Source organism: Panthera uncia (genome assembly GCF_023721935.1).
Source record: "Panthera uncia isolate 11264 chromosome C1 unlocalized genomic scaffold, Puncia_PCG_1.0 HiC_scaffold_4, whole genome shotgun sequence".
In the NCBI taxonomy this organism is placed as follows: domain Eukaryota; kingdom Metazoa; phylum Chordata; class Mammalia; order Carnivora; family Felidae; genus Panthera; species Panthera uncia.
The window spans coordinates 24,910,599-24,934,496 of NW_026057585.1; positions in this window are offsets into that span (position 1 = coordinate 24,910,599).

Consider the following 23,898-nt stretch of genomic DNA (forward strand, 5'->3'; position numbering starts at 1 on the left):
ACTAATATAACACCTAGATGAATAATCTTTATTATTACTCAAGAATGGGAAAAGCCATAAAGAAATTGCTTAATTTGAATGCATAAATCCTAAAAAGTTCTTTTTGACAAAAGTCAAAATAAAAACTGTAAACTTAGAAAAAAATTACAAAACATACAAGAGACTAATTATATGAAAAACAAAATAATCTAACAGAAAAATTGGGAAAATACATAAACCAGCCACTTTTATTAAAAGAAATATAAATGGTCAGCAAATATATGAAAAGATATTCAATATCATTCATAACTGTGGATCCTGAGAAACTTAACAGAAACCCATGGGGGACGGGAAGGAAAAAAAAAAAAAAAAAAAGAGGTTAGAGTGGAAGACAGCCAAAGCATAAGAGACTCTTAAAAACAGAACAAATTGAGGATTGATGGGGCGTGGGAGGGAGGGGAGGGAGGGTGATGGGTATTGTGGAGGGCACCTTTTGGGATGAGTACTGGGTGTTGTATGGAAACCAATTTGACAATAAATTTCATTAAAAAACATTACATTTAAAAAAACATATCACTCATAATTAATAAATGCAAATTAAAACAAAAATGAGATACCATATTTTACAGGCTACCAATGATTTTCATAGTTTTCTAATACTTAATCTTGAATCTCATACATCATTGGCAAGATTATAAATTAGTACCAATTTTGGGGAGGAGGCACTATGGCAATATTAATCCAAGTTGGAAATGCTATACTCTTTGACCAATGAATTTCACCTGTAGGGATTTATCCTACAAAAATAGTTGATATGTGTGTAAAATTATCTGTAGGATATTTGTAATAGCAAAAAACTAAAAACAACCTTCAATAGAGAATTTGATAAATGCATGATAGTACATCTATACCATAGACTTTCATGCAAATATGAGAAAAAACAGGGTGTATCTACGTCTACCTCTGTGGAAGGATGATGAAGAAATACTGGCTGAATGGTCAGAGGCAGTTCATTTCAGAGCAGGATATGTAGTGCCACCCTCGATTAAAGGCATGACATCCGAAAATAGACTGCCTACTTTGCAACCAGGTCTCCTGCTAATGAACTCAATGACCTTAAAGAACTACTCAACCACACTGTGCCGCATGGTCCGTATATTTAAAATGGGAATAACACTATGCGCTTTAAGGGTTGTTGTGAGGCCTATACGAAATAGCCATGTAAATAATTTACCACCGTGCTGAACATATAGTTAGCACCCTGCACAAGAAACTATTCACAGCAATTCTCTCTGGAAAGTGTGGCTGAGCTTAGAGTTTGCATGAGATTCTATTTTATACTTTTCTATTCTGCTTGATTTTCTTCAATTCAAACATATTACCTTTACAATAAAAACTTCTCAATTTAAATTTAAAGTTAAAGAATCCTATCAGAAATTGATTTTAAAAGACTGTTCCATGAGTATTTCAGTATTTGTCATATTATCAAGTTAAATTCCCCTCAAAATAAATGTCTATACTCTTTCCTCAAATAATAAAACCAAATGGCAGCTCTCTAGCATCTGTAAATCTCACACTACCCATCCAGACAGGAGGGCTGAATTTGCTTGGTGAAGGATAATAGCAGTGAGTCATAAGGCTTAAGTTGACTTATTTGTTGTTATAATAAACCATTATTCATTCATTCTCCAAAGTATATAAGACAGACTGACCTTGGCGGCATTCTTTAGAAGTGCGAAGACTATAAGCCAAATATCTAATCATCAGAATCAAAATCTGATTTCTGGATCATCAGAAAAATCGGCCTCTTCTGCTGCCAAATGATCCTCCTGCTGACCACATTTTCAGTCAATCAGAATATAATCCTATCACGGGCAGTGAGCGAGCGTGAGGATTGCATTTTGTTTCATAGCTGGTCTAAACATGATTACTGCTTTCATCACACAGCCATATCATCAAGTCAATAAGGATTTTCTATACTGACTTTTCATGTTGCACAGACTGTATAGAGGAACTTGGGTAATTCCAATTTGCTGCACAAAACCCAGCTCTTCAGAGAATAGATTAGTCCCTGTTCACCTTGGCTTGTTCAGGATAAACCACAGTACTACTCACCAGTCCAGAGTATATTTCTCTTATTCCAAACATATGAAAAGCTCACCAACTCTAAGTCCTCTTAAAAATAGGTTCCTCTTTTAAAAACAGACTTTCCTCTTACTCAAGCCATGATGCTGTGAAAATTGCAATATTGCATTTCATTCTTTGCACATCCCTATATTTAAAAAAAAATCACAAAACCGTCTCCCCTTTTGAAACCCAGAGTTGCAGAGCACAGCAACTACCAGCCCAACAGGATTTTATGGACAGGAACCAACTGTCAAAATATTCTTCCAGCCTCGAATGTAAGCTCAGTCCCAACAGGACACAGAATCACATCTTTCTGCCCAAAGCTCCATGGCCCCAGAGCTGACTATGAAGAAATGAGCCAACAGTGCAGGAAAATATTTCCTTGAAAAGTCTTGTGGCTTGTCATGAGAAGCAGAAAAAGTCCTAAGGATTTGTAAAAAGAGAAGAAACATGCGTCATAGTTATCTTTGTAAAATAGGTAACTATTTACAAGGTGTAAGAAATATCTGGAAGAAAAATAAATAGATCAGGAGTCATCACAACTACTTTTCTCTTACCACCAATTTATCTCTTGCTCCAAAAAGCATACAAATTTTACCAGGAACACTGCAAATCGTCTATACTGAATAACAAAATTTCCTATTGATTCCATGTGTCTGCTCACCTATTACAACCATTTCACAGAAAAACATCCAGAAAGCTATTAATAGTCACCATCTTTACTTCCTTACCCCCCAATCTCTCTTCATCCCATTCTAATCAGACTTCTGTTCCCATGATGGCACAGTAACTGCTTTTTTTCAAGTCACCAGTGAACTTTACATTACCAAATATAATGGTCATTTTTCTGATCTTATTCAACTCAACTTCCCAACCACCACCTCAGTGTAAAACTCTCTTCTTTTCTCAGTTATGACATTATGGTATCTTTGTTTTCCTACTAAACACAGGTGTCTCCTTCTTGGTCTCAGTTGCCATTCATCATCCTTTGCTTCCCTCTGAACCCTCACATGTCCAACACTGGGGCAAGACCTCTCTTTTCTATCTTCCCCTACCCCCTTGGGATCTCATCCAGTCCTATGGCTTCAAATACCACCCAAATACTGATGACTTCCATGAGAGATCCCTGTACAAGTATCTCCCTTAAACTCTAGCCAGATATTCAAACGTCTAGGTGACATTTCCACATCAATGCGTAGTAGAGATCTCAAACTTAATGTGTCTAAGCAAAACTCCTAATTTTCTGCCCCAAACCTGCTCCTCTTCCAGACTGCCCTGTTTCAGTAATGTCTTTATCATGAACCCAGTCTGTAAGCCAAAACCTACAATCGTCCTTAACCTCTTTTCCTCATCACCCCTTATATCAAGTCCAATAATCTAACTCCATAGAATATCTCAAATGCATCCATTTATCTTCATTACCCCTCCCTCTACCCTAGCCCAAGACACAATTTATTTCCCTCACCTGACCTTATGCAATAGCCTCCTAATTGTTCTCTCTGGCTACCAAGGAAATCTTTTAAAATATTAATCAGATTGGGGTGTCTGGGTGGCTCAGTCGGTTAAGTGTCCGACTTCAGTGCAGGTCATGATCTCGCGGTTTATGAGTTTGAGCCCCGCATCAGGCTCCATGCTCACAGCTTGGAGCCTGGAGCCTGCTTTGGATTCTGTGTCTCCCTCTCTCTCTCTGCTCCTCCTCTGCTTGCACTCTGTCTCTGTCTCTCTCTCTCAAAAAAATAAACATTAAAAAAACTTTTAAAATATTAATCAGTTCATGTTTCTCCCTTGTCTAAAATTTTCCAGTGGTTCTCTATCATTCTTAGAGAAATATCCAAACTTCTTATGCTGCCTTCAATGCCCTGTATGATTTGGCCCCTGACTTGAATGAGCTTATCTCTCTCTCACTCATTGCAATCCAGGCATGCTGGCTCTTTTTCTAATCCTTGAACATACTGAGCTTTATCTCACTTCAAATGTTTGCACAAATAATGTACTCTACCTAGAAGCTTCTTCCTCTGAATCTGCCATGGCTGGTTTCTTCTGGTCATAATAGATCTTGGGTTAAATGGAATCACTCCAGATTAACTTCTCTGACCACATACCTAAATAGTCCACCGATCCAATCTCCTTTTGTCACTCTCTATAAAAACCTCCTACTTTATTCCTTCATAACACTTCTAACTGTCTGAAATCACTATTTTTAGAAATTGTCTATTTTCTACCCCACCCCCATTAGAATATACACTCCATGAAAACAAGAACCATAGGCATTCTGGATCCCTACTACACAGAAGAATATTTGGCACATATTAAGAACCCAATAAAATGTGAGAAGAGTTAACAAATAAATGAATACCAAAGACAGTGCAAATGGAAGCTTTGCTTCCATTTATTCAACCATTCCAAATATTTATCAGGTGCTTTGTTGTGATGTCCAAGCTGGATACAACAATAAGCAAATGTTCCTCTGCCTTTGAGAAGGAGCATCCCCAAAACCAAATTAATCAAGAACTACCAAAGAAGAGCCACAGGAAGTAGATAAACTAGAAGGAAAGTGTATAGATCTTGGTTTTTGTGACATCAATCACTATCTGTGGGTATCTACAAAAGTGAAAAAGTAGGCAGCTTTCAAAGAATGTGGAGGATGAAAGTCAGCCTGGAATAATCAAGAGATAATTATTATAGAAAATAAAATTGTTGTAGGAACAAAGTAACCCATCTGTTTAGAAACTGAAAAAGGAAGAATTAAGAAGGAAAAATATAATAAAAATAAGAGGTATTTTTGAGCTTGGTAATGACATAAACTGGACAGGTATGAAAGAAGGAAAGGCAAGAAAAGAGGAGAAAAGGCAGGGAGAAAGAAAAGGATGGAAAATAAAATGAAAGACAAAAGAAAGGAGAAAACAAGAGTAGCACAGAGAAAAAGATGTAAGGGAAAGCAAAATGAATGTGAGTCAGTAATCAAAGACAGAGGCTGGGGAGACCATAAAGTCTGATAAGAGTCAGACAGAAATTGGGTATGAGTTGGAAGTTCCACTCAACTTGGAGCATTCCAAAGGCATGGACTGAAGCTTACTTTGTATTCCCAGTTCCTAGTGTACCTGATTGTTAAGTTGGAAGTTGTCACTGAGGTTCCATGATATGATGGAAAATTCCAAACTGAGATAACAACTCACAGAAATTTCAAAGTGGTGCTATATTAATCAGCTCAAGCTGCCATAACAAAGTATCACAGACTGCGTATTTGAACAACAGGAATTTATTTTCTCACAGTTCTGGGGATAGAGGTTCAAGATCAAGGTGCTATTAGTGTTAGTTTCTGGTGAGACCTCTCCTCCTGTCTTGGAGAGGGGCACCTTCTCACTGTGTCCTCACAAAGCCTTTTCCCTGTGTACATGAGGAAAGACGGAAAGAGTCCTGGTATCTCTTTCTCTTTTCATAATGACACCAGTTCTGTAGGATTAGGGCCCCATCCTTAGGACCTCATTTAACCTTAATTGCCTCTTTAAAAGCCCTATCTCCAAATATAGTCACATTCAACATGAATTTGGGACAGGGGGAGGACACAGTTTAGTCCACAACAGGCACCAAGAACAAGTTAGATAGCTCTAAAACTCTCAAGGGGAAAATCGATGCATTAAGAAAATGGAGATAAAAAGATGCATGAGACGGTATTCTTTGGGAAAACTCTGGAGGTGATATACTCTCTGCCTCCAAGGGTTGTAGAGGAGCTGCCTGACCTCTCAGGTCAAGCCTAGCAGGAGGGGCTTCAACTTGACCATTGAAAGATGGAGGTGGGGTGCTTGGGTGCCTCATACAGAGCATCTGACTTCAGCTCAAGTCATGATCTCGCTGTTCGTGGGTTCAAGCCCCGCACTGGGCTCTGTGCTGACAGCTGAGAGCCTGGAGCCTGCTTCGGATTCTGTGTCTCCTCTCTCTGGCCCTCCCCCACTCATGCTCTGTCTCTCTCTGTCTCTCAAAGATAAATAAACATTAAAAAAATTAAAATAAAGAAAGATGGAGGCCTTGTCGTGTGTACCCTATATTTCAAATTAAAAAATAATTTTTTTTAAGAGAGAGAGAGAGAAGGCATGTGTGTGTGCGTGTGTGTGTGTGTCGGTGTGTCTGTGCACACACGCATGTGCACATGTGTGCAGGGGAGGGGCAGAAGGAGAAGGAGAATCTTAAGCAGGCTCCACATCCAGCTCAGCACTGAGCCTGATGCAGGGCTTGATCCCACGACCAGGAGATCATGATCTGAGCTGAAATCAAGAGTAGGATATTTAAGCTACTGAGCCACCCAGGCATCCCTGTGTCCCCTGTATTTCTGGTGCAAAGCCTAGGAGAATGGTCTTTTTTTAATTTTTAAAAATGTTTATTTATTTTTGAGAGAGAGAGAGAGACACGGAGTGCAAGCAGGGGAGGGAAAGAAAGACAGGAAGACACAGAATCTGAAACAGGCTTCAGGCTCCAAGCTATCGGCACAGAGCCCGATGTGGGGCTAGAACGCACAAACTGAAATCATGACCTGAGCTGAAGTTGGACACTTAACTGACTGACCCACCCAGGTGCCCCTCCAGGAGAATGGCCTTGATGCATATCTGAAGAATCTGGAAATGAGAGCTGTGCTCATCAGCCTGAGGTGGTGTAAGGTATTATAGAGGGCTTTCTTTGAGAAGTAACTGTACCTCCACCAGCATCAGGGCAAAGAATACATAAATGTTTCCCACATGGGGGGAATACAGCCCGGAGCTAGTTTATGTGCTGCCCAAGAGGACCACATGGAAGGGTAAAGGATGCCAACAGAGAGAGTAGTATCTACGTTGAACCCCTGGAAAGCTAGGGGCTAAAGGAGATATTGGCTACCAGGAGAAAATGTACTCCTCCAGCTTTTAATTCCAGGGTCCCAGCAGAGAGGCTCCTAAGAATCAATGGAAACCAGTGCAAGGAACTCAGCTTTGAATAGCTGAGTCAGAAAATGAGCCCTGAAAATGCAAAACTATCTTATGATAGTACCAGTCAAGTGAGAACTTTCCATTCTCACTTTTCCCACCTGCCCCTTTGTGCTCCAAGAGTAAGGGGCCAGAACCTACAACTAGCAACCTAGGAAAGAAAGCACAAAAGAAAAAGAAGGAAGTATACTGTAGCTCTTAACAAGGCAGGTCAATACCCACCAGAAGCTTGGGGAAAGGAGAATGTTTAATTCGAAGTCAAGTTAGGTTTACCAAGCATTCTAGTTATGGAATTAAGATTACAAAAGTCATGGAGTTTGCCAGAGTTTTTATTCTGTGCAGGAAAACAACATCCATATCTAAAAAATTTCAAGGAACAGTAGTAGGAAACCTAGAGGTGCCTACTGATTACATCTCATAAGTCATGCTTGTTCAGCATATTGGTTATGCTAACATAGGGCCGGCCACACAGGACATTCAATACACTTTTTGATCAATGTAAATAAAATCATTTTAAAATACTGGCTAACTCATATAATATTTAATCTGCTTCACTTATGTACTTTAATGTTTCACTGAATGTTTACAATAGCTCTATGATTGATGTAGGCACTATTATTATCTATATGAATGGGGAAATTGAGGCACAGACAAGTACCCTAAAAACAGGATCTGTGTATTGGAAGCTCCACTAGACATTGAGCTTCCAGAAGGAACAGAACACAGCTAGGAAGGAGAAGAGTCAGGATTCATACCCAGGCAACATGTCTCTGGAGGCACTCTCTTTACCTCCATCCTGGTCTGCCCTCTCAAATTAGCAAACATTTTGTTGGCTGTCTACTATGTACCTTATGTTGTATATTCAACAATGGTAAGCCAGATACAGCCCTGTCCTCAAGGAATTTACATCCTAGAAAGGAAAACCAAATAACAAACATGTAAATACATAAATACAAGAGCAATGCAAGAAATAAAACAGGGTGCTATGGTGGAAGGTACGCACAGGACCACTTTTAGGTGTGCAGCCAGAGAATATCTCTCAGAAAAGGTGACATTTCTGAGTAAGTGTGGGAAGGAGCAAGCCAGCCATAGCAAGAGGGGGATTTTTAAAATCAAGTAAAAGAGCAGATTTGCCACTGATCTTGTAAAATGTGCCTTAAATGGAACGTGATCTGACAGAGGTTAAAATGTGATATGCTTTGTGTCATATTTTAAGAAATGATATCAACATTTACTTAAGAACAAACCTCCATGTGCGCAAACCCCTCCTCCACCCCCAGGCAGAGGCTGAGATGGGAAATGACTTGGGCTAAGCATTTAATGAGCCGTTAGGAGGCTCCTGATGGGTCCTTGCTCTACCAGCAGCTAGGTGAGCATCTACATGACATATGTGGCTCAGGGGTAGCTCTTTTTCTATTCCTTTTGGACCAAAAGAAACACAATTTAGGGGCACCTGGGCGGCTCAGTCGGTTGAGCGTCCGACTTCGGCTCAGGTCATGATATCACAGCTTGTGAGTTCTACCCCCGTGTCGGGCTCTGTGCTGACAGCTCAGAGCCTGGAGCCTGCTTCAGATTCTGTGTCTCCCTCTCTCTCTGCCCCTCCCCTGCTCACACTCTGTCTCTCTCTCTCTCAAACATTTAAAAAAAAATTAAAAAATATTTTTAAAAAGAATTTAAATGTGGGAGAAGAGAAGAAGGAAGATGAGTTAAACTCCTCTTATGCTACATAAAACAGTGAGGGGTACTATCATCCTAACACCTCAACTGGTGGATACAAACAAGTGGGGCAGGTATGAAAGTGTTTCTTGCTGAGTTGCAACCATACTGTCTCAGAGAATTAACAGTTGACCTTGAGAAGTGTGCATGTGTGTGTATCTGTCTGTCTTTCTGTCTGTATATATGCATGTTCCAACAGCTTGAATTCTGAGAAAAATAAAGAAGTATGTTTCCATCTCTACCCATTGGACAACCTCTTCGGTGACCAGGTTGGGTGTTCAGGTAGACTCTGGACTGTCTACACAGACTCAGAGTTTCGTATATATGAGGCTACAGGAGGGAGCTATTAGTCCAGACTGAGTTACTCACATTTAAGAACTGGGGATGGGGATTAAGATCCTCTGTGGATGGCAGGTGCATAGAGAGTCACGTGGTGAAGATTAGAAAAAAGGACACACTCCTGCTGAAAAGCCTGACTTAGAAACAGTGCAAAATTAATAACTAGGGAATTGACAAGAGAATTCCCATCTAAAGATGGATCTGCCATGAAATACGGTATGGGAAAGGTCGTATATAGGCACAGCTTTAAACATCCTTGTAGTTAATCATATACCTGGCAACCCTGTGAGACAGTCCTGCAGAAACAAGAGATGGGCAGGCAAAGGAAGCTTGGTAGGCCACATTCTCACTCCTCTGTGGCTGCACCCAGGGAGCTGCTTCCTGCGGAGGGAGGTACAGTGAAGATGCTAGGAGCAGGGATTTCAGGCAGGGGCGACTGCAGGGGTGGGAGGGCTTGGAGACGTGCGGGGAATGGAAGGAGTACATGACGATAGGGTGGGCAATGTGGCAGCAGGTATGAAATGGCCCCTCTTCCTTCCTCTGTCTTCATAGGAGGGAACTCTACGGGGGAAGGAAAAGTGGACTCTCAAGTAACAGAACCCCTGACCATGTTGGAAACCTAAAATTCTATGTGCTGTCCACTTTGGCCCCCTCAGGCCAATGTAGCTATTCCTTTTGTACATAGTTCTTCTCTGGTAAGAAGCCAAGTATTGAAACCCACTTCTTCCCAGGGAGACAAAAGCCCACTCAGGCCTCCAGCATTGGCTGGCCACTGCCAGATCAACGAGCCCACCCAGGGGAGAGTGGGAAGGTTGCCTGAGGAGGCTTTGCTTTTTAAATGCGCCTTTTCTTTGTATCCAGACAGGAAGGAAGCCAATAATTTATGGCTCTCCATGCTATAGTATGTTCATGCCTGTGCATGTGTGCGTGTGATAGAGTATTTCTTCTGTTGTTTGTTCTTCTCCTGTTAAGAATGTAACAGACTGAGTCCAGGGACTTCTGAGGGTTGTCATGCTGACCCTGGGTTTTCTCTAATGTGGTTTTCTCAAATAATTTCATTATTTGCCAATGGTGCCATAGCTACTGCTCTGAATAACAAGTTCATATTTCTCATGAATGGGCCCATCTCCCATAAAAGTATATTAACAAAGGGAAAGTACCCATTCATTAGTCCTATTAGCATGATTTGAAAAACCTGGAAGGTAAACAAATGGAGACTTCTGTACATTAATATTATTCTTTGTTCTACAAAGGATTTATACTTATGTTCTGGCATCTTGCAGGTCTGTTCTCAGCCTCCCTGTTTCAAATCAAATGCTGTCAAATTCTACCTAAACCTGTCTACACTCCTCAGCCTCAGGGCCTCTGAGTCCTCACACATCCCCTGTGGTGCCAAGTACTCTGGTGGCACTCAGCAAAAAACATCACAGTCTTAACCGCGGTTAGATTTTAATTTCATTACTTTGGACTTTAACCTGCCCTCTAATTAGACAATGAACTGAGGAAAATCTAATTACTTTTCCAATATTCCTTCATGTGGCATTCTTGATTATTGCCATGTCACATTTGGCAACCCACAGAGACTTCCCGAATGTGAATAACAGTCATCCTTTTCTAAACAAAAGCTGAAGTAATGCCCTGCATCAAAGGGTGGAAAGGTTTTGTATTTGCTTTGTCTGTTTGTTTATCTTGTTATTAGAATTGGCTCTGTAGGTCTCACCCCTACCATGAGATTAGTCAAGTTTAGGCTGCTCGAGTAGCCAAAGGCATTTGCAACACACTACAATTGGCCTCAACCTGTAACAATTCTCTTTTGCTTTACAAGACAGACATACGACCTTTCCTTCAGCCAGGACTGACTGGGTAAATGGATTACTTGACTGACTGGGTATGACAGTGCTGTTGAGAAATGTACTTTAAATATATTTGGCAAGTTGAAAGTGGCGTGCTCCATTAGGATACAATTATGCTAACCGGGGTTGTCATTCAGTAGGGAAGCAGTGCTGCTATAATGATACGTTGTAAAGAACTGCTTGGGTCCTCCAGGTGGAAATGGCCTTTCAGTGCTGAGGCTTGCGGGACGTTGTAGAAGGCGTGGACGACATGTAAGCTCTGCTACTTACCCATCTCCTGTGACTGCTTTTATGAGGAAGGCAAGAAAAGGAACTGGGACCCCTTCTTGTTGCTTGATTGACTACCACTGGCCTTATGAATAACAGACAAATGGGAGAAACAAGGAAATCAATGGCTTAGGTCTGAGCTTTCACCCTTTGCCTCATCATTTAAGTCTTCTCTACTCAAACTCACCACTGTCACAACAATTGCTGGAGTGAAAAAGGGGGTCCTTGTGCGCCTTTGTATCAGATTTCTGAAACAGATTTCATAAAGAGCCAAAGAGATAGTATTGATAAAGATGAAAAACAAACACTATTGGCCCAAAAAGGAATTTAAATAGCTGCAGCAACAACAACCACAACAAAAAGAACACAATTTCTCACCAAATGTTTACAGACATTTCACAGCCCCTCTACCTCATTTTTATTAAACTATTTAAAGCGCTAGATTTACTTTGAGAGAGATCCCATGCATTTGAAGTCTGTGATCCACCAACAAAAACTGCAGCGAGAGGATTTCTTGTGCAGAATGGGAAAAATGTTGAGCAAGAGACCCGATCCTACCTGGTACTTCAAAAATCCTTTTCCTTCTCTGCTTTTTCTGAGATGCAGGGTGACTGTCTTTTGCTTCTGGGGAGGGCAAAACACAGAAAGGAAACAAGTCCAGAGGAAGGATTATCTTGGATACAAACCCTTTTTCTGGGATACTAGATAATCCAGAGTGCAAGCTGGTGCAAGACAGCTACACATTAGTCAGCTTCTCTTTGTGCCTATAAATGTAGCCCTCTGCAAGTGGCATGGAAGAATTAAACCACAAAATCCCAACAAGACAAAGTGCAGACAATTTACGAACCAGATATTGCAGCTAGGGAGAGATCTCTGATAGTCTTACCTAAGAAGCAATTACAAATAAAAGGGTTTCTCACTAGTGGAAATTTTTTTTTTCAGGAGGCACATCAATCAGAATGTTTTTCACCAAAAAGCAGAGAGATGTATAAACCTCTTCTTTCAGCACATCACTGATAGCCGAAGCAGGCATATTTGCAAAATTGGATGAGCGCACATCTCCAAAGCCACAAGGATCCTTGCAATAGGAAAAAGGGGATAAATAGCTAGAGCTAAAAATACATAGTTGATGAAGTCTCTGTGCTCTGAAGTCCTTAGCCAGGGGGCAGCCTAGTGAGAACAAAGAGTGTCAGTTTCAGAGCCAGATGAATAAGAATTCAAAATAGGCTTCTAGGATTTGGGGCAAGTTTTTTAACATCACTGAGGCTCAGCTTCCTCAGTTGGACGAAGAGGATAGTATCTGCATCCCAGAATTATTACAGAGCCAGTATATAACAGACGCTCAACAAATATTATGTCTCTAATCCCTTTTTTCCCACAATTAGAGACTAAAAATAGAATAGCCAAATTTCCCACTTTCTATACAAGGTAATGTGTGATAAAAACCAAGAAAAGACAACATGACATCATTGAAAAGACAATTTTCCCTGGGAGGCAAAAGACCTGAATTCACCACCTGTCTCTATCCATTTCTACTTCTGTGATTCTGCTCTTCCGACTCTCTGGGCCTCCAATTTGTCATCTTAAAACCGAAGATATTGGACTAGATAATTGGCCCCTATTGTTTTATTTTCCTGGAGGTTGTTATTAGTAATGTCTGAGCCACTGAAGAGGTATTAACTTAAAGTCCAACACTTTTGTGTTAAAAGCAGCAATATATAGATGATATAGATACAAAAATCCTCAACAAAATATTAGCAAACCAAATCCAACAATACATTAAAAAAATCATTTACCATGATCGAGTGGGATTTATCCCTGGGATGCAAGTGTGGTTAAATATTTGCAAATCAATCAATGTGATACACCACATCAATAAGAGAAAGATAAAAAAAAACATATAATCATCTTGATAGAAATGCAGAAAAAGCATTTGACAACTCCAACGTCCATTCATGATAAAAAGTTCAACAATTAGGTTTAGAGGGACTATATCTCAACATAGTTTTTCATTTATGAAAATCCCACAGCTAACATCATAATCAATGAGAAAAACTTTTCTCCTACAGTTAAGAACAAGACAAGAGTGTCCACTCTCATAAATTTTATTCAACATAGTACAGGAAGTCCTAGCCACAGCAATCAGACAAGAAAAAGAAGTAAAAATGCATCCAAATTGGTAAGGAAGAAGTAAAACTTACATTATTTGCAGATGACATGATACTAAATACAGAAAACCCTAAAGATGGGACCAAAAAATTCTAGAACCAATAAATTACTTCAGTAAGTTCACAGGATACAAAATCAAAATACAGAAATCTGTTGCATTTCTATACACCAAAAACGAAGAGGCAGAAAGAGAAATTAACAAAATGATCTCACTATAACTGCACCCAAAATAATAAAACACATAGGAATAAACTTATCCAAGGAGGTGAAAGACCTATACTCTGAAAATTATAAAATATTAATGAAAGAAATTGAAGATGACATAAACAAATGGAAAGATATTCTATGTTCACAGATTGGGAGAACTAATATTGTTAAAATGTCCATACTACCCAAGCAATCTATAGATTTAATCCAATCCCTATCAAAATACCACCAGCATTTTTCACAGAACTAGAATAAATGACCCTAAAATTTGTATAGAACCACAAAACATCCCGAATGGCCAAAGCAACCTTAAAAAAGAAAAACAAAACTGTAGGTATCATCATCCCAGATCTCAAGATATACTACAAAGCTGTACTAATCAGAACAGTATGGTACTGGCCCAAAAATAAACACAAAGATCAATGAAATCGAATAGAAAACCCAGAAATGAATCCATGCTTATATGCTCAATTAATCTTTGACAAGGGAGGCAAGAATATGCAATGGGAAAAAGATAGTCTCTTCAACTAATGGTGTTGGTAAAACTGGTCAGCTACATGTAAAAGAATGAAACTGAACCACTTTCTTATACACTACATAAAAACAAACCTGAAATAGATTAAAGACCTAAATGTAAGACCTGAAACCATAAAAATACTCAAAAAAGAATAGGTAATAATTTCTCTGACATCAATCATAGCAACATTTTTCTAGATATGTCTTCTGAGACAAAGGACACAAAAGCAAAAATAAACTATTGGGACTACATCAAAATAAAAAAGCTTCTGCACAGCAAAGGAAACAATCAATAAAACTAAACGACAGCCGACTGAATAGGAGAAGACATTTGCAAATGACATATCCAATAAAGGGTTAGTATCCAAAATATATAAAGAATTTATACAACTCAACACCAAGATAACAAATAATCCAATTAAAAAATGGGCAGAAGACATGAACAGACATTTCTTTAAAGAAGACATCCAGATGGCTAACAGACACATAAAAAGATACTCAACATCACTAACATCAAGAAAATGCAAATCAAAACCACAATCAGATACCACCTCACACCTGTCAGAATGGCCAAAATCAAAAAGACAAGAAAACCAGTGTTGATGAGGATGTGAAGAAAAAGGAACCCTGTGCACTGTTGGTGGGAATGCAAACTAGTGCAGCCTCTCTGAAAAACAGTATGGAGATTCTTCAAAAAATTATAGAACTACCATATGATCCAGTAATTCCACTAATGAGTATATACCCAAAGAAAACAAAAACACTAATTCAAGAAGATATATGCATCCCTATGTTTACTACAGCATTATTTACAATACCCAAGATATGGAAGCAGCCCAAGTGTCCATCAATAGACTCATGGATAGAGAAGAGGTGAGATAGATAGATAGATAGACAGACAGATAGAAAAGTAGATAGATAGATAGATAGATAGATAGATAGATAGAGGAATGTTAGTTTGCCAGAAAAAAAGAATGAAATCTTGACATTTGCCACAACATAAATAGATCTAGAGGGCATAGTGTTATGTGAAATGTCCATCAGAAAAGACAAATACCATATGATTTTACTCATATGTGGAATTTAAGAAACAAAGCAAATGAACAAATAAAAAAACGTAAACAAACCAAAAAACAGACTCTTAACTACAGAGAACAAACTGATGGTTACCAGAGGGGAGGTGGGTGGGGAATGGGTGAAATAGGTGAGGAGGATTAAGAATACACTCGTGATGAGCACTGAGTAATATATAGAATTGTTTAAGATTTTTTTAATGTTTATTTATTTTTGAGAGAGAGAGAGAGAGACCAGAGAGTGAGTGGGGGAAGGGCAAAGAAAGAGGGAGACACAGAATCCAAAGCAGGCTCCAGACCCTGAGCTGTCAGCACAGAGCCTGATGCCGGGCTCCAACTCGTGAATTGTGAGATCATGACCTGATCCGAAGTCAGGCACTGAACCAACTGAGCCACCCAGGCACCCATAGAATTGTTTAATCACTATATTGTATACCTGAAGCTAATATAACACTGTATGTCAACTATAGTGGAATAAAATTAAATTAATAGTTTTCTGTGAGATACAGAAAAAAAGCAATATGTAAAAGCAACATTTGAGGACTACAAAGGTGTACTGCTTGGGATCTGAATTCCACAGTTGTCACTTACTAGTTCAGAAATCTGGGAAATTTGATCTCTGTGTATTAGTTCTCTTATCTGCAAAATGGGGAAAGTAATAGTTACTCTGTCATACAATGGCTGTGAAGATTTAATGACTCAGTCCATGGAAAGGGCTAAGAACAGTATCTGATGCAGAGGAAGTACTTGATAAATAATAACTACTATTTTGTTGTTATCGTTGTGTTGTTGCTATTATAAATTATTATTATTATTATTATTAACGAAAAAAGATGCAATAATCACTAAATACAATGGTTTCACCCACTATGGATTTTTTTAAGTTTATTTTTATTTATTTTGAGAGACAGAAAGAGAGCACACACAAGAGCAGGGGAGGATCAGAGAGAGAGGAAGAGAGAATCCCAGGCAGGCCTACACACTGCCAGTGCCGAGCCCAATAATGGGCTCAAACTCAGACCGTGAGATCATGACCCGAGCCAATAACAAGAGTTGGACACTTAATCAACTGAGCCACTCAGGTGCCCCCACTATGTATTTTTAAATATCATGCTGTATCTTCATATAAACAAACTTGCAATAAATTATCTTTTTATGTGCTTATGGTGTATTCACTCAGCACTTGGTACGTTGTAAACACCCAGAGCAATGACTGCCCCTACTTCTGTAGCCCAAGCAGGCAGATCCAGGAAGCACTCTGAATGTGATTCAGATATCTACGCACTGAGAGAAGACCAAGCCCAGAAAAGTACACTGTTAAGTACTTCCATAATTTGTGAAAAGGCCAGACACAAGCATTTTGCTGAGACCAGAGAAAGCCAAACAAAGGAATATACAAGTGCAAGAGGCATATAATTTCAAAGTAAGGGACACTTTGAAAACTTTAAAGACTCACTTTCAGAAAGTCTGCATCAGCATATATATAACAGGGCAGCAATATTTCCCGAACAGTTCAAACGGGTGATTGATCGAAAACAGATTTGTATGCCAACTCATCTAAGTTACATTAGAAACAGATGCCTTCTACAAGTTTTATTTACTTTTATTTATTTTTTTAATGTTTTTTAATTTTATTTTTTATTTTTTAAAATTTACATCCAAATTAGTTAGCACATAGTGCAACAATGATTTCAGGAGTGGATTCCTTAGTGCCCCTTATCCATTTAGCCCATCCCCCTCCCACAACCCCTCCTGTAACCCTCAGTTTGTTCTCCATAGTTATGAGTCTCTTCTGTTTTGTCCCCCTCCCTGTTTTTATATTATTTTTGTTTCTCTTCCCTTATGTTCATCTGTTTTGTCTCTTAAAATCCTCATATGAGTGAAGTCATATGGTATTTGTCTTTCTCTGACTAATTTCACTTAGCATAATACCCTCCAGTTCTATCCATGTAGTTGCAAATGGCAAGATTTCATTCTTTTTGATTGCTTAGTAATACTCCATTGTGTGTGTGTGTGTGTGTGTGTGTGTGTGTGTGTGTGTGTGTATACACCACGTCTTCTTTATCCATTCATCTATTTATGGACATTTAGGCTCTTTCCATACTTTGGCTATTGTTGATAGTGCTGCTATAAACATTGGGGTGCATGTGCCCCTTCGAAACAGCACACCTGTATCCCTTGGATAAATACCTAGTAGTGCAATTGCTGGGTCATAGGGTAGTTCTATTTTTAGTTTTTTGAGGAACCTCCATAATGTTTTCCAGAGTGGCTGCACCAGCTTGCATTCCCAAGGTTTTATTTACTTTTAAAATACACTTAATGGTATTTCAATGGTTTCGTGAAACTTTGGTCTCACCAGCCATGATCAGCCACAGCACAATGAAGTCAAGTGAACAGCAGGGATTATTACTGCAATGGACAGTCTCTGGCCTCAAGGAATTTGCAGGGTAATGCATGAGCAGTGACAATCCAGCCCAAGATGTAGTCAAGAGCTGCACTGTGTGGGTCAGTGGGACATTAAGAAATCACTAAGGGCTTAAGGAAACGGGATAAGTGCTCTTTCATGAAGGTGCTTCAAATGCTGACACGTCAGCCAGGTTTTGCTTTTTAGTTTTCACTAAACCTGCCCTCTACTTCTTCCTTTAATTGTCTCAGTCAATTCTTCCAGCCTTAGCTGGCTCTAAGTCCCCACATAAAGGCAGTTTGCTACTGGTGTAGAGAAATCACTTCAACTTTTTCACACATTTTCATAGACTCTCATCACTAAGAACTTAATTTTCATAAGTTCAATGACTTAGAATATTATCAGTTAAAACAATTCCCTTATGTTGCCTTTCCCAATCTTTTAATAAAGTATCCTTAACAATGCAAGGGGAAATCCAAACAGAAACTCAAGAAAATCTAGAAAATAATTACAATAAAAATACAACACATGGTAATCTATGGAAAATAGCTAAAACAGAATTCAGAGGGAAAATAATAGCCTCAAATACTTCACTGAAGACAAAAAGGAAAAAGGGAGATGTGAAAATTATGCATTCAACTTTAAAAATACAATTTAAGCCTTTTAAAAGCAGAACAATGCAAATAATAAAAACAAGGAAAATGAACACATTTAAAGAGAAAAAAATTTAATTTTTTGTACTTAAAAAAATTTTTTTAGGGGGCCTAGGTGGCTCAGTCGGTTAAATGTCCTACTTCGGCTCAGGTCATGATCTCACGGTTTGTAAATTCGAGTCCCGCGACAGGCTCTGTGCTGACGGCTCGGAGCCTGAAGCCTGCTTCGGATTCTGTGTCTCCCTCTCTCTCTGCCCCTCCCCTGCTCACACTTTGCCTCTCTCTGTCTCTGTTTACTCATTTTTTGAGAGAGAGACAGACAGACAGACAGAGCGTGAGCAGGGGAGGGACAGAGAGAGAGGGAGACACAGAATCCGAAGCAGTTCCAGGCTCCCAGCCATCAGCACAGAGCCCAATGTGGGGCTCAAACTCACAAACCATGAGATCATGACCAGAGCCAACGTTGGACGCTTAACCAACTGAGCCACCCAGGTGCCCCTAAAGAGAAAAAAATGTTTTACTAGTTAAAAACACCAAAGCAGACAAACCATTATGAATTCTAACAAAACAGAGTAAAAGCAAATAAATATACATAGTAAGAAATAAAAGAAGAAAAATATCTCAGATCCAAAGACAATTTGAAGAATCAGAACAGACTATCCTTCCCAATTTCACATAATGCATAATTTTCTAGAAAAAAAATAACCTATATACCCTTGCTACAGATCACCTCTGTGGCATATTAATAAATAGTGGCACCAAATTCACCCAAAGCTAGAAGGTCCCTTGATTCATGTCTATCTCCAGTATGCAAACAAAAGCAGCTCCAGATGTCAAGCCTTCTCAAAATATATGGGAACCACAGATGAGCTTCAACAATATAGAACTACTGTGCTATTTTTCATTTGCCCTGCCAGACCCCTCTCTGCCCTTCTTCAGCCTAGTCTCTGCCCTGGGAGATCATGTGGATAGACCATATCAGCTGGTTCCCATGCCCTGTGGCTTGCACCCTGGTTGAGCTAATGTGGAGCACTTGTAAGAGATGGAAAGGAGGAGAGTGGTGGCTTTTTACCGAAGGAGTCTCTGATGGATGGTTTTGTCTGTCCACCATTCTAGGAGGCTGACTACCAAAACTTCCCTCCCTTCTTGGTACCTTTGGGTCTCAGCATTGTAACAGCTCAGATGCTGCCAAGATACTGAGTTATTACATCATTTCTTATGGTTTCTTCATACCCATATCATTGTATAAAATCCCTTGGTAAGTAAACCTCCTTTAATTATTTTATACTGAAGGTGCCATCTGTTTCCCATGAACATGGACAAACACGTTGTCTTGATTGGGGAGCTTCTAAAACCATGTACAAGACAAATTCTATCCATAAAAATGCAAGTTATCGCCTCCCCGGCCAAGGCAGAGACCATTTACTCCTGGATCAAAAGCCACTAGATCTTCTCTAAAGAAACTGAACAGATGGGAATAGCAAACACTTACACCATGTTTTCTGATTTTCTTTTCTGAGAAACGACCTTCTTATCCGGCATTCTGAAGCCAGGGGCTGTGAGGTGCTTCCCTCTGGCCCATCATAAAGTAAATACTGCCATGCCCTGCCATGCTGGGTTCCCCTGAGAATTCTCATCCAGAGAAGAGACTTCAAGGAAAACATTCCTACTGCTATAATGGGAGAAGAAATCCAATCCTACTTTCTTATACATGAGGGGATAGCCATTGATGACCAGAAACTGAGGAGAACCAGAATTATGAAGGAGAAATGTAAAAACTGACTTCAAAAGTAAGTCAGGGAGGAGAAGCAATTTTTAAAAGTCTAATTCATGTAGACAAAAAGAGTAAAAAAGCTATCACACTCATAAAACAAAATCAGGGTGCTATGACAAAGGAATAAGTAGTGCAAATTACAAATTAAGATACTGGACATTTAAAATCATTCCCAAAATAAAATTATTAGGAGGAAACTAAAAAATAAAGTCAAAGAAATTTCCTAAACTTGAAGCAATAGACAAAGACACAAAAAATATTTCTCAAAAAGTTCAGAGTACCAACATCCAATTAATAAACATTCCATAAAGAGAAAATGAAAAAATTAAAAGGTAAGAAATTAATGAAGAAATAATATAAAAAAATTTCCCAGTGCTAAAGAAAGACATGTGTCTCTAGATTAAAAGTACAAACAAAATGCCTAGCATGATGAATTAAAGAAAAGAAAAGGGGGGAAAAAAAAGAAACCTCTATCTAAACACACCGTTGTGAAATATCAAAACCCTGAATATAACAAAAAGACTTTAAAAGCTTCTACAGAGAAAAACAAGTTACCTGCAAGTTACCCAGGATGCCTTTTCATCAACACAGCAGATGCTAGAAGCCAATAGACCAATGCCTTCAAGATTCTCAGGGAAAATCATCTTAGACTGAGAGTTCTGTACCTAGCCAAATTATCAATTAAGTTTGAGGGCAAGTGAAGATATTTTAGTCATGTAAAGACTGAAAATTTTATCTTTCTTCAATATAATTTCACCTCAAAATGTCAGTTTGGGTTTTTATGAGGAACTTGATAGATACACTCTAACATTTTATAAGAAAGAATACACATCCATGAATAACTAAGTCGGCCTTAACAAAAGGAGATAAGAGGAGGTGAGAGTTTCCCTAAGGGAAACTATGAAACCATAGTAATCAAAATCATGTTGTATTCATGCAAGAAGAGACTAATAAGTGAATTGAACAGAACAGAAAGCATGGAGACATCTATTGCCTTCATTAGATGATGCTAGGGCAATTACTTCATTATACAGAAAACAATTGTTGATCCCTATTGAAAACTCCATTCAAAAATATGCTCCAGATGAATTAAAGGCTTAAAAATGAAAGAATAAACTGTAAACTTTTAAGGTAAAAATGTGGGAGAATATCTTCACTGTTTAAAGACTAGAAAGGAATTTTTGGGAGTTTTATTTAAAACTAAAGCATAAACTAGGGCCCCTGGGTGGCTCAGTCAGTTGAGCATCTGACTTCAGCTCAGGTCATGATCTCACAGTTCATGAGTTCAAGCCCCACATCAGGTTCACTGCTGTCAGGACAGAGCCTGCTTTATATCCTCTGTCCTCTTTCTTTCTCTGCCCCTCCCCCACTTACACGCTTGCTCTCTCTCTCTCAAAAATAAACATTAAAAAAGACTAAAAAAAAAAACCTAAAGCATAAACTACCAAACTAAAAAGAAATTCATAATTTGTTACATTCAAATTTTAAATTTAAGCTCCACTTACCATTTGAAACCATTGACAAAATCAACAGACACATGTAAGACTGAGATCTATGTCTAAACCAGTCACTATTTAGGATATTTAAGGAACATCTGCAAAATAACAAGAAAAAGAACAACAACCTCACTAAGCAAAATGGGAATATAAGAATAGGCAACTTGCAAAAGGGGAAACCCAAAAGACCAACAAATATATGAAAAGTTATTTTTTAAAAAACAGTAAACAGAGAAATTCAAATTAAAGTATATAGGAGATATCATTTCTATCAGGCTGACAAAAATTATGAAGTTGGTGAGAATGTAAAATGATGCCGACTTTCTGGCATACAAGCTGGCAGTCAAAATGATGTTACACCTGACTCAGCAATTCCCCTCCTGCATCTATATCTCCAAGCAATTCTCACTGGTCACCAGCGGTTCATATAGGAGGATGCTTGATGTAGATTTTCTGTAGAGTAAGAAACTGGAGGCAATCTAACTATCTATAACGGGAGAGAGGTTTTATGTTAACTATGCCAAAAGTACAAAACAAAATACCGTACAGCAGCCAGAAGCAATGGGTTAGATATACATAGCAACAAAGATTGCTCTACCAAATATAATGCTTAGTGGGGGGAAATGTAAGGAACAAAATTAAATATATAATTATGTCAGTAAGGATCTTCCCAGAAAGCAGTACTTAGGCCAAGTAGTTAAATAGAGGAAAATTAAGAATACAGAAAATTAAGAATATTTTAGAAGAGCTGAAAGAAAAGACAGAGGAGTATTAAGGCAAAGCACAAATCAACAACTGCTGGTGTGTGTTTTTTTCATTATCATTCCTCTGAGACTTTTAGATAGATTTTCCCTAATCATCCCCTACCGTGATGCACCATGCATCTCTTTGTGCATGATACGTAAAAAAGTGAGATTCCCCTCTGCCAAGAACCACTGTAGCTTCCATGTAAGCAAAATTTCCCCCACTGAGATGCATGTGTTAGAGGAATAAAGGAAAAAGATGTTACTGGAGCTTAGAAGCCGGGGTCACCTGGTTGGTGCTGGCAGCGCAGCGGTGATACAGCCACTGTCCAAGTCACCATGAGGCCGAGGCCATGAGGCCAGGGTGGTATATTCTCTCCCTGTCCCTTCCTCCTTTCCTCTAATCTCACACGGGTGCCTTCCGTTAGTCAAACCCAGCCAGAAGCCAGTGACGTCTGGGAAATGCACGTTGCAGGGGTCATGCCCTGGTGTGTGATATAGAACCCAGCAAGAAAAATCAGGAAATGGATCTGAAGGGAAACAGACAAATGACCAGCACAGTAATACAATGCCATTTACTTAAATGGAAAAAAAAAAAGTACGCAAACAAAAAAACACACATTTTCGCAAGAACACATACATGCAAAAACATGCACATTGAGCACATTAAAATTGTTGCCTGAGTAGAAGAAGGGAAGTGCAAAGGGATTGGAGATAAAGATTGAAGGGATGTGAAAAACAAGAGAAAGATTATTTGGGGGAGAATTTCCTTAAGGAGAGGCTCCAGTGAAACAAGGAAACAAAAAGAACAGATGACTAGGAACCAGGAAACAACTGGACAATGCAAGAGAGCAGTATCTAGGGCTCCCAAGATGGCGGCCGTGCAGCAAACTCAGGAAGTTACCATTCAGATTCCAGTAGAAGAACAGAGGGTGGCAGGAGGGAGGATTCCAGAAAAATTAGAATGAGCCCTCAATAGGATTGAAGGCAGCATTAATAATTTTAAAAAGAAACTAAAGCTATCTTAAGAGAAAACCATGCAAGAACAACAGAAAGGCAACAGAACTCTAGGAAAACAACAGAAGGTGCACACGGAAGTGAGGCTCCAACTACAAAGTAAAATGAATCATTTTTGAGCAATTCATGGAATGAAAGAAAGAAGAATCCATTTGCCTTTGATCTTAACGCTATGAAGAGTCTGCATTGCATGGCTTGGACTACAACACGGGGCTCACAGAGATCAAAGTATTATCCTAGCACACAGTGACCTGTCATCGTTGACTAATGCTGACCAACATTCACATGTATTCACAGTACAAGACGTAAACCTTGACTACCTTGACAAAGCAAACTTAAAAGAGGAGCAGCTAACAAAGGTGGACTGAGCAGGGCTGGGGAGGGGAAGAAGCGGGGAAGAAAGCACAAGAGAAAGGTATCTGTTGTATGAAGTGGCGAATCAAAAGCCACTACCAAATCTGACTGAACAGGAGCTGAAGGTGTAAGCATGTTGTTAACAGTTATGATGGTAATTAGTGGAAGAAATAAAAATAACGACCACATTGAGAATCTAACTCTGAGAACAGAAGAGAAGGAGTAAGGGGCAGAAAAAAAGTGAATTAAATCATCATCC